This window comes from Neomonachus schauinslandi, chromosome 5 (genome assembly GCF_002201575.2).
Source record: "Neomonachus schauinslandi chromosome 5, ASM220157v2, whole genome shotgun sequence".
Lineage (NCBI taxonomy): Eukaryota > Metazoa > Chordata > Mammalia > Carnivora > Phocidae > Neomonachus > Neomonachus schauinslandi.
The window spans coordinates 40,434,648-40,450,775 of NC_058407.1; positions in this window are offsets into that span (position 1 = coordinate 40,434,648).

Genomic DNA, 16,128 nt, shown 5'->3' on the forward strand with positions numbered 1-16,128 from the left:
ATGATACAATACATCCTAAAATAATAGTCTATGCTTCCAGACTTTCTGCTTCTAGTATATTTAATAGCCTTTACTCTTAATCCCTTTCCAACAAATACCACATTCATCTCCCCCAACACATCTTGTAATTATCCACAAATCTCCACCTATCCATTCTTAATTATTCTTCCCTCAAGTTTCTTCCTGCCTTTGAAATTCTATCTTCTATTTCCTCAATACTCCTGCTTTTATTCCCTGCCCTCTAAAATCACTCGATATATGAGTACAGCTCAACATATAATTTAATGCATTTCAGTTTCTCACCTCCCCTGGTGCACACTTAAATATTAAGAGATTCCCAAATACCGGGGCGCCTGGGTGGCTCAGATGGTTAAGCGTCTGCCTTCAGCTCAGGTCATGATCCCAGGGTCCTGGGATCGAGTCCCACATCGGGCTCCCGGCTCAGCGGGGAGCCTGCTTCTCCCTCTGACCCTCTCCCCTCTCATGCTGTTTCTCTCTCGCTCGCTCTCTAAAAAATAAATAAATAAAATCTTTAAAAAAAAAAAAAGAGATTCCCAAATACCATAAATTATCAATAGAAAATTATCTAGTTTTTGTTAGACATCAGATTATTGTGTTATTAGAATATCTAAAAGTTGCTAAGTACCACACCCAAGTTCTAGTTTTGATAGATCATACTTGGCAATCTAAAAATTACAGTGTACTGTTCAGAAAGGATGTGAAGATGAGATGTATGAGAAAAAAGATCTGATGAATTATGACAACTCAGGAAGCCATGACCACACTTTATATTAGAACTAAAATGTTCTAAAATCAAGTGATAATTATATGAGACTACGACATAATTTTAAAAGCTGCAACTTATTGGAGATGACACATGCGATAATTTCGAAAGCTATTCATCAGGGCATACATCAGGATTTTTTAATGCATTATATTTAACCTAGCTAATCATAGTAGAGAACATTAGCTTCTCCAAACATTTAAAAGGAAAGGCGAGTGTGTACTGTATGCTCCTGAAAATACATATGCTGTCATCCTAGCAATGAGAAAATAGGAGCATCATCACATAGCAGTATCTTCCCAGAACAAGATATTCAAGTTTGACCACTTGGATTTTTAAAGTAATTGCATCATGGGCCCACTCAAGTATCCTCCTGCTCAAGGCAGATCTTCATTGGCTTCTATATAAACAATAGGAGTAACTGTGATACCATAAGTAACAAGATTGCACTGAGCTAAATAGCAAGCTATGACTAAAATTACCGTCTGCAATTTATTTGCTTTTTGCATTATTTATTTATTCAGCCTAAAATTTTACTTTGAAATAATGAAGAACATCTGACTTGTGGTGAATAGAGCCAGAACTAAAATTGAAGCAACATGTAATCCTTCCAACAGCAGTGCTCAGCACCTTGTCTATGACACTGCTCTACTCCGACGTGCCTAACAGCTCCCTTCCCTGACAGCTTTCAAGGATCCTTCCATTAACAGTGCCAGCTTAAATGACAGCAAAATCAGTACATCTTGCTGCGTGCATCTCCCCTCTTGGGGAAAATAAAAATTTCTCTTCCTCTCCCCAAAGTGGGGATCGCACTCAAGGCGCTCTTGAAGTTTCCAACCTCACTGATTCACAGAACCAGCAGCAGCATTCCAATCACGAGCCAGCTTAGAGATGGTCTTGGTTTAAACCTTGTACCTCCAGCGTTTTACTATTTTGCTCTTGTTGGTTTTTAATCACAGGTGAGTCCCACTAATGGGCAATTCCAGTCTAATTAAGGAGGAAAGGAGGCCTGCGCTAGTGAGGACTCCGTTTACAAACTGCTTCTCCACAGTTTGTTAGTCCATTTCACAGAACCCAGTTTTTTCTCCCTCCTTCTGTAACTGCCTCTGCTTACCACACATCAGTTGTTTTTGTTGGCTCTAACCTAGCCCATCCTTTTGAATTCAGCCTCCTCTCCCAGTTGTTATTTTCTTGGTATAACATTTCAAATAAAGATCTCCATTGCTTTGGTGTTGCTTTATTTATTTCTCTTTTAATTTGCATGGTGTAGAGTTTGGTGGAAGTAGAGTTCAATGCCAGACCATGGCAGAGAAAGCAGAACATCTGACTTGGAGACCACAGCTTCCCAAAGGATTATTGAGAAATCCGTCACAGGAAGGAAATGTTAAGAGCTGTTGGGATGTTCTCCCCAAATCAGAGTTTTCCTTCAACATATGAAAGGCCATGCGTCTCCTTGGGCATTGACACATCACCGCCTCTCAAAGATCAGACTTGTGACTGTCCATAAACCTCTTGCATGACATTAGGTCAGTGGTTATTTAATGGTGTCTGGCTTCAGAATCACCTGGAGGGTTTGCTAAAGCACAGGGCCTCTGAAATGGTTGATCTGGGTCCTGAGGATTTGCTTTTCTAGCAAGTTCCTAAATGCTGCTGATCTCGGGACCTTACCCTGTGAACCACCGTTTTGTAGTATGCCATAAAGAGAAGAGCAAGAAACAGGATTTACTTCTAAAAATAACTTAGATGTATTTACATTAGATGCCAGAAAAAAAATACTGAAAGATATGAGGACATTGAAGTTTTAAAATTTGCCACTCTTTACTGAAATATTTTTGATTAGCACCAGACTCTAATCTTTCGAGTACTTGCTATTAGTCATATGAACCAATCTAGTACTGGCCATGTGGTTGCTAACCAATCATATCCTTATACTTCTTTTTGAACCATCTCTTAAGATACACATCTGTTCAGTCTTCCCTAAGCCCTTTTGTTTAGATGGGTTCTTCTTTCTCCCAGGCTACTTTCTGTGGGATGGCTTTAGAATTAGGGATAGCTCCTTCATGTGTGAATATAACTACTGGAAGGAGGATGCAGAGTTAGTTGCTAACAAAACTGACAGAAAAGCTAAATCAATCAAGCCTGGTGATATGAGCAGCAGGAACTAACGGGCACTTTCAGTGCCTCCTAAGATCAATTCCAGATTTTTTACTCTGCTTAAAGATCACGTTCCTGTGAAAAAAATTTGATTCATGAAACTTGGGTCACATTCCTATCCCTCAACCAGGAAAAGTAGAGTACCTTGATATAGCATCCCACCAAGACAGTATCTAATTGCAATGGCTGGTTTCCAAAAGTAAAATGAGTGTGCTATCAGCAAAAGAATTAGCAATAAATGTTGGGCAGGTGAAAACAAAAGATGTCCAATGCACACAGGTTCCTTGCTTGTATATAAACTGCCTAGGTGCCAATGGTTGAGAGAACCCCATTACCCATAAGAGTTCGGTGACTTTTTATTTACAAAGAATGTCTGTATCAATTCTTGAGTTTTACTCAATGATCAAATGTGATTTTTATTATCTTAGAAATAAAGTTCCTCAGTACTTTATTGGGACAAAATCTCTAATCTCTGAAGTGATCATGGAAATCAGGGTAGGAAGAAATAAATCATTTATTAAACAGCATTTCATTATTTAAGTTATTTATCTTCATGTTTGACTAATTGGTTGGGTTTCCATCAGAATAGGATTTCCAGATATTTCCAGTCCAAGGAGGGTATAAAGCAAGTCGAAGGAATAGAACTGGAAGTTGACGTTTGTTCCAATTAAAGAATTTGAATTGCATGGAGTTTAGCAACAGGATATGGGTTGTTATTTCAGGCTAGGGGCAGTAAAAGAAAACAATGGAAAATACACATCTCACAGAATGAAGGAATCCAAGGAGAATGGAAAATTTTTTTTTCTATGCTTATGTTTACCAATTTGCTGAATATTATGAAGAAGTGTCAAGGTTGAGGGTAAATAAAAATATGGTGACAATGGAATCAGGATTCATAATTGAATTAATCAGCATCTCCTAAGAATCACCTTAATTGATGACTGATTTGGAGTATTAAGAAGATAAAAAGGTAAGGGCTCAAACAAAACAAGAACTTCTTTTTTAAACTCATATACAGTAGAAAATAATTATAATGGAATAGGTTTATGAAAGAAACAATCATAAACTTGAAAACAAGTTTTCCATTAATGCAAAACCTTAAACTGAATACAGTTTTAATATTCACAAAATGATCTTTTCTTAGAATATCAAATAAATAATAGGTCATAATTTGTCCCCAAATCACTATCATGTCATAAAAATATGATCCAGCAATTTCACTCCTGGACATATACCCTAAAGATTTAAAAACAGATACTAAAAAATCACATGCACAAGCATGTTCATAACAGCACTATTCTACCAGCCAAAAGGCAGAAACAGACCAAAGGTCCATCAATGGATGAACGGAAACACAAATTGTGGTACATACATACAATGAAATATGCAGCCATAAAAAGGAATGAAGCACTGATATATGCTACAATGTGAATGAACCTTGAAAACATTATGGTGAGTGAAAGAAGCCAGACACAAAGGTTATACAGCATAGGATTCCAACTTCTATGAAATATTCCGAATAGGTAAACACATAGAGACAGAATGCAGACTGGTGGTTGCCAGGGGCTGGGAAGAAAGAGGAAATGTGGACCAACTACTTAATGAGTCAGGGTTTCCTTTTGAGGTGATGAAAGTGTGTGAAAACGTTAGATTGAGTTGGTGGTCATACAACATTGTCAATGTGCTAAATGCCACTGAACTGTTCACTTCAAAATGGTAAACTCTGTGTTATCTTATTTTACACCACCCCACTAAATGTCTCTCTTTTTTCTTTCCACTTATCCACGTCCTTGTCCTCTAGAGCCAATTCAAATGCCATTTACTTATCATGACTTTCCTTGACAATTCCAAACCCAAGTTAACCTTCACTTTTCCGAGTGTTTATGTTGCATTTCACATTCAGTCATTCCATCAGCATATATTTATTAAGCACCCACTATGTTTTGGGCACTGTAAAGACTTTGGTGAACCTGTTCTGACAACTGGAAAGAATTTTTTAATCAAACTAAAGAAAGCCTAGCATCAAACCAACAAAAGTGCTTTAATGAAAAGAAACATTCCTTAAGGACATAAAACTAAATACCCTGGCTGAGACTTGGTGGAGGGTGGTGATCAGGAAAGACTTCTCTCAACACGTTTTATCATATGCTCTCTTAATTATTAATAACTATAATTAGTTTTTGCAATTAAATTATAATATCCTAGAGGTCAGAGGCTTTTATATAGTAGAAAACGTGGCCAGGAACTATGCAAATTATCCTGCTCATAAGTGATACTCAGGAGCCCCTGACGGGCTCAGTCGGTTAAGAGTCAGCCTTTGGCTCAGGTCATAATCCCAGAATAGGGCTCCCTGCTCAGCATGGAGTTTGCTTCTCCCTCTTCCTGTACCCCTCCCTCCTGCTCTCTCTCTCTTTCTCAAAGAAACAGATAAAATCTTTTTCCAAAAAAGTGATACTGAAAAAAATGGAAGAATGGTAAAGGATGAGTAGACATTCATGGACAATAAAAACAGAGGGTGAAGAACTGTACATAGGGAAATCTGTATTAGCACCTAATAGCTATAATACTAGTTAACACTTTATCCTTACAGTTTTATTTTTTTAATTTTTATTTTTTTAAAGATTTTATTTATTTATTTGAGAGAGAGAGAATGAGAGAGAGCACATGACGGGGGGAGGGTCAGAGGGAGAAGCAGACTCCCTGCCGAGCAGGGAGCCCGATGTGGGACTCGATCCCGGGACTCCAGGATCATGACCTGAGCCGAAGGCAATCGCTTAAGCAACTGATCCACCCAGGCGCCCTATTATTACAGTTTTAAAAACTTATCTACTATGCATGTTTACATGTCATTTTTGAGACAAATCTTCTAAATTGAAAAGGTTAAATTTTTCCATTTAATAACTCTAATTGCTTGGAATATTTATTATCAGTAGTCATATCAGGGGGATCTGATTATAAAGTTATTTGTTTTATTTTTATCATTCTTTGCATATTTTAAAATGTGCAAATATTTTGAATTAAAATAAGAAAACTTAAGAAAACTGATTTAACATAAAGAAAACTTGTGACAATTAAAAAAAAACTTAATTTGGATATTGGCCTACTTTTATTCATTAGTGTCTAGGCAGAAATATTTGTTAAGTAAAAAGAATTAAAACATTTTTTAAAAGATTTATTTATTTATTTTAGAGAGAGAGAGACAGAAAGAGATAGTGCAGTGGGGAGGGGCATAGGGAGAAGGGGAGAGAGAATCTAGAGCAGACTCCCCAGTAGGCACAAAGCCCAATGCAGGGCTCAATCCCACGACCCTGAGAGCATGACCTGAGCCAAAATCAAGAGTCGAACACTCAACCAACTGAGCCACCCAAGTGCCCCAAGAATAAAACATTTTTAAGAAATGCATTTGCTGACATTGTGCCTGAAATTCCTTAGTTCTACTTTAATTATTTCTAAAAACTATTTAAGCCTGGAAAAGAAAATCTGTTCAAACCCTCGTTGATCTGCAAGACTGTCCTAAATCTTAAAATATTTTCTCATTCTAAAACAGTTATCAGTCTATTAATGCAATCAGGTAATATCATTTTAAACCAATCACTTATTCACTGAGAACGGATTAGATTATTAATTGGCATAAAAACACATACCTTATATATAAAAATGTGTAAAATGACTAAGAAATTCAGAAAACAGACCAATGGAAATAGAAATTAACTGAAACAGAAGGCACAACCCAGATCAATCTTGAGCAGAACAGTTTGAATAGTCAGGCATTTGAGAATCTGGTTTTAATAGAGCCTTGATTTAATATTTTTACAACAGCAAAGGTGACAAGCCAATAAAAATATTTGGCAATTCAATTTTTGTTCATTGGAGCAACCAGGAACCCAACCAGAGGCAGATCTGATACAAAAACCAAGTACATATCTGCCAAACATTAAAGCCAGAATGATTTGTAATTCACCGTGGAAAAAGCCACACAACAGTGGTTTTGCTGTGAAATGGAAATTAGCTATTTAACCCAATTTAAATGACAGAGTTCAAATACAAAGAATAAGCAACTCACATCAACGAAGTATTTTTTATTCTGAATTTTTTCATAACTAAAGAAATCAAGAAAGATAGTAACTAATTCCTCAGGTTCACTGGCTAAAACATAAAAAAAATATAGCAAGAAAGAAAGCTAGGCAGTGTGATATTTGCTATTAAAATGTCATTGAACATAGGATGTTATATAATAAATGTACCCTTTTAAATGATTTTAAGGAATTTTCAAATATTAAGTGCATAAAAAGAATGTAGTTTTTAAAGTTCTTTTAGGCTTCATTAACATAGTTTACTTCAAGCACATTTACATTACCCTAGTATCCATTTCTAGAAACTAATTATTTGAATTTCTCAGAGAAGGGTTCTGTTTTCCTTTTGAATACCTGAGAATAATAGCAAACACATTTCTTCTTTTTCCTTATTTCCTTCCTAAAAAATCACAGATAACAGTGAGTGAGCTATAAATGTAAACCACACAGTTAATGTAATATAAAATTCATGATACACTTAACTTCTCAAATCTCCTATGTTTCATTTTCTAGAGTCAATTATTGTGGGAAGATTGATTACATTTACTATAAAAAGTTATGCAGGTCTTTTTAGCGGATTCCTGTCCAGTAACTGCTGAACATCGAGGCTAAGCTGGGCAAAGAGAGAAGAGAATAAAAAGGTGACATAGGTAGCATCAAAATCTATCCCAAGCCCTCTGGGCAAGAATCCTTTCCCATAGTCTTATATTTATGCACACACTTTAAGGACAAAGGCTTCTTTTAAAAGATGGGAGTATTTTAAATAGCGGTATAGGGCCACTTTTGTATCTTATACGTACAATTCAAGGATGTTCAAAATGGGGCCCCTGAGAGACTAAATGATCAGCCATCAATTCACTCACTCATTTATCAAATATCCACTTAGCAGCAACTATAAGGAAAAGTGCTATAAAGAGTGAGAGACCGAAGACATGACATTTCTCACTCAGTAACTGACTAACTGAAAAGGAAGCTAAAACAAGGACATTTTCATTTAGAAATCATTTAAAAGGGAAGATGAAAGTCTCTGATATGGTAAGGGTGTTACACACAAAAGGCTGGAGAATGGAGTAATTCTAGGACATCAGGGGCAGGACTCAGTTCTTCCAGGTAAATAACCTGAAGTCTTACGGAGCAAGTTACAATAAGCACACCGAGTTGTATTAGTAAGAACAAAACCCAAGAAAGTAAATTTAACTTTTATACACTATGTTTTCCAATTCTGTATGGAACACATTATTTTTTTAGAGCTTTAGTATAAAACACATTCCAAGTTTAATTTTTATTCACTAAACAAAGAATGGGAAAAAAACATACTAATGCTTTCTAAGTCTCTGAAAATCAGTACTGTAAGCACACACTCTCAAGACAGAAATTTCCAGAGATTCTGAAATCATGGAAAAAACAAATATCCCTCTCACCCTCTGGATGTATGTATGTATGTATGTATGTATGTATGTATGTATGTATGAGAGAAATACAAAGAAATGGTGAGACTGTGGATTTGGAAAACAGGAGAGAAAATTAAAATTCATGTAATAATTTAAGATCAATAACATATCCAACACCACTTTCAATCAGGTTTGGTTTTGTTCACAAAACTATGTGATGTATGCTATGTGATGACAGAAATGACATATACAGTATGTTACATGATCATATAATTGGGAGAAAGGAATTGACTAATGTCTATGTGACAGCCACTCTGCCAGGTTGCTTTCATGTACTTAGTTCATTGAATCCTCACCACCACACTCCGAGAGGGATATATCCATTTGTTGTCGTTGTTGGAACTAAGATCCTCTGGGATTAAGTGTTGTACTCAAGATTAGTCTTGATTAGAATCTGGACTGAAAAATAAATTTTTTTCAGACTCTAATGCTCAGGTACTCTAATGCTCTAATATTCAAAGTAAAAACGGTATCGGGTTGGTGAGAAAAGATGGCTGTTATGTTTTTTGCTGATTACCTCTTTAACAAAATTACAGAATAAACTGAATAATCATAATGTTCTAAAAAGTGAGGAGGACCATCCTAGATGAATAAAGGGACTTACAAGTAAAGAAAAAATCTAATAACTGCTGGCATCTACCTTTCATAAAATGCATAGAAATAAATGAGGGGTTTTCTATTCATGTGTTTCATCTTACAAATCTGTATTTACTAAAAAGCGGATCTAAAAAATATTCCTCCAATTAACTCTTCACAACTTATTCTGGTATAAACTCAGATATGTAGGCCAATTTAACAGATGTCAGAGTATGTTCTTATTTCACATTTTAAAAGTACAGTTACATAATTATTTCTAAGTAAAATTATAAATTGTTTATACACCATAGTTACTATTATACTTAAAAACCAAGTGAAAAAAAATGCCTATTTTCTTTCTTAGTAAATATTAGAAAACTAAGGCTAATATTAAGCCAATGACTTTGGGGGGAGGGGTGCAAAAGCTCTCATTATTTTATAAGTATTTAGTTAACTGTCATATTTTCACATTCCTTCAATAAAAATATGAGCCCCAAGAATATCAGACCACTGTACATTCACTAAGACCCATTTACTTTACACCATAGTAGAAAACACTTTCCTACAACAATAGCCAAACTGAAGTTGGTGTGATTTGTAGATGTGATTGCCTCAGTTTATTAGCTTTGGGAGTTGAGTTCCATGTTCCATTTCTGCTTTGGGAACAGTTTCATTTCTAAAGCCCACCCTTTAATACAGCCAGTCCCTTCCTGTGTTACCCTTTTCCCTTTTGGCCTATTTCTATACTTAGCAAGCCAAATTGAATTTTCAGAATGGTTGCCAAGTTCAAGTGCTCAAAAGCCATTTCATGACACTACTGTTGATGTTCCACAAGAGTACGAGTCCATTATTATAAAACTACTATTCACCCATAGTTTGACATGTTATACCTCTCAGAAAGCAAGTGAATGTGATGGTGAGAACAAAACCTGTTAGCACATTAAGTGTGTCATTAATTTTTTCTGACATTGATTCCCAGTATTCACTGAGATCAATGTTGAGATTCTGGAACAAACAAATAATGCAATAGCATTGTAATTAGTAAGTACAAATAAAATATATATATATTTATTTAAGATATATGCACAGTTGTGATACTGTATAGTACAGTAATCAAAAGTCTGTATTCTGCAGTTAGGTAGCCAAGTGCCCAGCCCCCATGCACCACAGTGGCAGCAGGCCCCACCCTAGTCAGGCTGGGGAGCACCCAGCCTCAAAATGCCACAGCCAGTAGACAAAAGCAACCCACACAGGGTATGCCTCTTGACTGCCTGACTCTGGTGGCCAGGAGTGGGGGTGCATTTATGGGACCCACAGGTCTGAAATAATCAGAGAAACGGCCCTTGGCAGGATACTACCTCCAGTGCACTGCATAAACAGCAGATTGAAACACAACTCCAGCTTCCTATGAAAAGAGCCTATCTTCTTGTCATGGAGCCTGAGGGGCAGTGTTCAGTTTTGCCACACATCCCAAGGCTACAGAGGTGCCCCCAGAAAACATGGGCAGGAAAACACCATATTAGTGCCCTATTATGGCATCACCAAAGCTCAATGATACCTCCAAGAAGGGAGCTATTATACACATCCAAAGCCACAATTTTTGCAACTTTCACTCAGGGCACACCTCCAGAACTCCTGGTCTGGAAGTCAGTATGGTTTACAATTGCAGCCCACTAGACAGTTTATATTTACATATCTTAAAAGCTGCTTCCCAAGAATCTGGCCTACAATTAGCCTGAAACTAGGCACTATCTGAGACCCCTTCCTTTGGAACACTGACAGGTCTTGGAACAACCTCAACAAATGGGACCCATCAAGATTTAGATAATCACAAAGGTCCAAGAATCAACCAAAAGCTAGGGCAAGTTTGCACAAAAAGGTTCATCTATACAAATCCACTCCTTTAAGACTGACTAGGAGAGATAGCGTTTCACCTAATACCTAGAAACAAATATAGAGAGTCAAGCAAAATGAGGACACAGAGCAAAATGTTCCAAACAAAAAGAACAAGCCTCAGGAAAAGACCTTAATGGAATAGAGAAAAGCAACCAGCCTGATAAAGAGTTCAAAGTAATAATCATAAAGATGCTCACCAAATTCAGGAGAAGAATGGATGAACAAAGTGAGAACTTAAAGAAATGTAAATCATAAGAAAGTACCAAACAGAAGTCAGAGAGCTGAAGAGTATAATAGCTGAACTAAAAATATATATACGAGGGGTTCAACAACACATTAGATAAAAGAGGAGAATAGATAAAGTAGAAGAATGGATCAGCAACCTGGAAGACAGGGTGTGGAAATCACCCAGTCAGAGCAGCAGAAAGAAAAAAGAATTTTAAAAAAGTGAAAGTATCTTAAGGGAACTGCGGGACAACATCAAGCAGAAAAACATCCACATTATAGGGGTCCCAGAAGGTTTTAGAAAAGTGAGAGAACGGGCTAGAGAACTTATTTGAAAAAATAATGGCTGAAAACTTCCTTAACTTGGAAAAGAAATAGATACCAAGCTCCAGGAAATAAAGCGAATTTCAAATAAGATGAACCCAAAGACAGCCATCCCAAGACAGTTTTCATTAAAATGTCAAAAGTTAAAGAGAGGATATTAAAAGCAGCAAGAGAAAGAACAACTTGTTACACACAAGGGAACCCCCATAAGACTATCAGCTGATTTCCCAGCAGAAACTTTGCAGGCCAGAAGAGAGTAGCATGATATATTCAAAGTGCTGAAAGGAAAAATCTTCCAACTAAGAGTAGTCTACCTAGCAAAATTATCACTAATAGTGGAAGAAAAGATAAAGAGTTTTCCAGGCAAGCAAAAATTAAAGATATTCATCACTACTAAACGGGTCTTACAAGAAATGTTAGAGGGGCTTGATGAAGCTAAAAAGAAAGGAACTAACAAATAACAAGAAAACATACAAAAATAAAAATCTCACTGTTAAATGCAAATATATAGTAAAAGTAGGGGATTAACCACTTACAAAGCTAACATGAGGGTTAAAAGACAAGAACAGTAAAAATAAATATAATTAAAACAATTACTTTAGGAATACACAAAATAAAAAGATGTAAAATAATGACATCAAAAACAGAACACTTGCAGGGAGATAAAAATGTAGTTTAGAATGCACTCAAACTGAAAATGCTATGAACTGACAACAGACTGTTACATATACAGGATGCTATATGTGAACCTCATGGTAACCACAAGCCAAAAATCTACAGTAGATACACAAAAGAGAATGAGAAACAAATCTAAATACAACACTAAAGAAAATCACCAAACCACAAGGGAAAAGAGCAAGGGAAGAAAGGAACAGAGAGGAACAACATAAACAGGCAGAAAACAATCAACAAAATGGTGATCAGTATATACATATCAATAATTACTTTAAATATAAATAGACTAAATTCTGCAATCACAAAACATAGAATAACTGGATTTAAAAAAATAAAAGACCTATCAATATGTTGCTTACAAGAGACTCACTTCAGATCTAAGAACACACAGAGACTTAAAGGATGGGGAAAAAAATTCCATACAAATGAAAATGAAAAGAAAGTTGCTATACTTATATTTACATCAGACAAAATAGATTTTAAAACACAGACTGAAATAAAAGACTAAGAAGAGCATTACATAATGATAAAGACGTTAATCCAATAAGAGGAGTTAATCTAATTATACATATTATCCAATATGCATAAATATTTATGTATACAACATAGGAGGACCTAAGTATATAAAGTGAATATTAACAGATCTAAGAGGAGAAATTGACAGCAATACAGTAATTGTAGGGAACTCTAATACCCCTCTTAAATAACGGATAAAGCATCCATGCAGAAAATCAATCAGGAAACATCAGCCTTAAATAGCACATTAGAACAGATGGACTTAATAGATATATATAAAACATCCCAACCAAAAGCAGCAGAATACACATACTTCTCTTGTGCATATTAATCATTCTCCCAGACAGAGCACATGTTAGGTCAAAAAACAAGTCTAAAAGGACTGAAATCATATCAAGCATCTTTTTTTTACAAAAATGGTATAAAACAAGAAATCAATTACAGGAAGAAAACTAGAAAAATCACAAATATGTGGAGGTTAAAGAACATGCTACTGAACAACCAGTGGGCCAAAACAGAAATAATAAAAAAAAAAAGAAATATATACCTGGATACAAATGAAAATAGAAATACAACAGTTCAAATCTGTGGGATGCAGCAAAAGTTGTTTTAAAAGAGAAGTTTATAGCAATACAGGCCTACCTCAAGACACAACATCAAATACACAATCTAACTCTACACCTAAAACACATAGAAAAAGAAGAACATTATAAGCCCATAGTTAGTGGAAGGATGGAATAGTAAAAATCAGAGTGAAAATAAATGAAATAAAAAGACAATGGAAAATATTGATGAAACTAAGAGCTGGTTCATCAAAAAGATAAATGAAATTTACAAAACTTTAGCTAGGGTAACCAAGAGAAAAAAAGAGAGGGCTCAAATAAATAAAATCAGAAATGAAAGAGGAGAAGTTAACAACTGATACCACAGAAATACAAAGGAGCATAAGAGAATACTATGACAATTACCATCCCAAAAATAAGGCAACCTTAAGGAATGGATAAATTACTAGAAACATATGACCTACCATGACCAAATCATGAAGAAATAGAAAATCTTAACAGACCAATTACTAGCAAAGAGATTGAATCAGTAATCAAAACCTCCCAACAAACAGACATCCAGGGACAGACAGCTTCACTGGTGAATCCTACCAAACATTAAAAAATTTAATACCTAAACTTGTGAAACTTTTCCAAAAAATTGAAAGAAGGGAATGATTCCAAATTCATTTTATAAGGCCAGCCTTACCCTGATACCAAAACCAGACACGGACACCACAAAAAAAGAAATTACATGCCAATATCCCTAATGAACATAGGTGCAAAAATCCCCCCAAAAAATTTTTTTTTCCAAAGAGGACATACAACTGGCCAACAGGTACATGAAAAAATGTTCAATATCATTAATTATCAGGAAAATGAAAATCAAAGCCACAATGAGATATCACGTTACACCTGTTATAATTGCTATTATCAAAAAGACAAAGTGTTGACAAGGATGCGGAAAAAAGGAAACCTTGGGGTGCCTGGGTGGCTCGGTCAGTTAAGCATCCAACTCTTGATTTTGGCTCAGGTCATGATCTTGGAGTGGTGAGATCGAGCCCTGCCTTGGGCTCCACGCTCAGCGAGGAGTCTGCTTGAGATTCTTTCCCTCTGCCCCTCCCCCACTCATGCTCACTAGCGTTCTCTCCCTCTCAAATAAATAAATAAATCTTTCCTAAAAAAAAAAAAAAGAAAACCCTCACACACTGTTGGTAGGAACATAAATTGGTGCAGCCACTATGGAAAACAGTACGGAGGTTTCTCAAAATGTTAAAATAGAAATAACATATGATCCAGCTATTCCACTTCTGGGTATTTATATGAAGAATACAAAATAGTAAGTTGAAAGGTATGTGCACCTAATGTTCATTGCATTATGACAACCAAGATATAGAAAAAAATGTGTCCAATGATGGATGAATGGATAAAGAAGATGTGGGATAGATAGACACACAATGAAACACTACTCAACCATAAAAAAGAAAGAAATCTTGCCATTTGCAACAACATGGATGGAACTTGAAGGTATTATGCTAAATGAAATAAGAGAAAGGTCAATAAAGTCCTTAATGAATTATTTCACTTACATATGAAATCTAAAACAAAAACGTATAGATTAAAAAAAAAACAGATTGGTGATTACCAGAGGGGAAGGGGATTGAAGGTGAGTGATATGGGTAAATGGGCTCAACTTTACAGTGATGGATGGTACAGACTTACAGTGATCATCACTTTGCAGTATATACAAGTATCAAATTATAGTGCTGTATACCTGAAACTTGTATAAGTTATATACCAATTTTACCCCCTCAAACTAAATAAATCAAACGTATCCTGGTGAACTTTTTAAAAAGTGAGAAAAACATACTTTTCCTGAATACATAATAGAGGATAGAAGATGTCAGAACTGCAGACTGAATACATAATAGAGGATAGAAGATGGTCAGAATTGTAGAAATCATGGGACACCTGGGTGGCTCAGTCAGTTAAGCATCCAACTCTTGATTTTGGCTCATGTCTTGATCTCAGGGTGGTGAAATCGAGCCCGGAGTGGGCTTAGCACTGGGTGTGGAGCCTGCTTAATATCCTCTCCCTCTCCCATTGTCCCTCCCCCCCACCTACATGCTCTCTAAAAAAAAAAAAAAAGAATTGCAGAAATCATTTTTTAAAAGGTTTATTTATTTATTTTAGAGAGAAAGAGAGAGAGAGAGAGCAGGGTGGGGGGAAGAGCTGAGGGAGAGAAAGTCTTAAGCAGACTCCGCACTAAGCATGGAGCCCGACATGGGGCTTGATCTCATGACCCTGAGATCATGACCTGAACCGAAATCAAGACTCGGGTGCTTAACCAACTGTGCCACCCAGGTGCCCCTTGAAGAAATTATTTTTAAAATTGACTGCAGAAATGGATGGTGGTGACGGTTGTACAACAATGCAAATGTACTAAATGCCTCTGAAATGTAAACTTGAAAATAGCTAAAATGGTAAATGAACAGTTTATTTTGCATCTAGTTCATTTGTGCTAGGTGTTGTACATACAGAATCTCCACTCTCACAGACAATATGAAAAAGAGCTATTATTTTCATTTTATAGTAAAAGGAAGTTAAAAATTTGTACCAAGGTCAAACATTAAAAATGAAAGCAAACCACAACTCTAATCCAAGCATCTCTGACCTTGCTGCATTATGCTCTGAAAAATATAAAGGCTGGTGTTAAATACCATGGTTTTAGATAGATAGCTGGCAAGATCAATCTTCTAGATCAATAGCTGGGTAGTCGATTGATGTTGACTTAGTTAAAGGTGAAGAGATCTTAAAAACCACTTAGTTTAAGTAACAATAAGAAAATGGAGTCCCTAACAGTTTTATTTATTTGCTCAAGATTTTACTGATCCTTAGAAAAGAGGACTTGG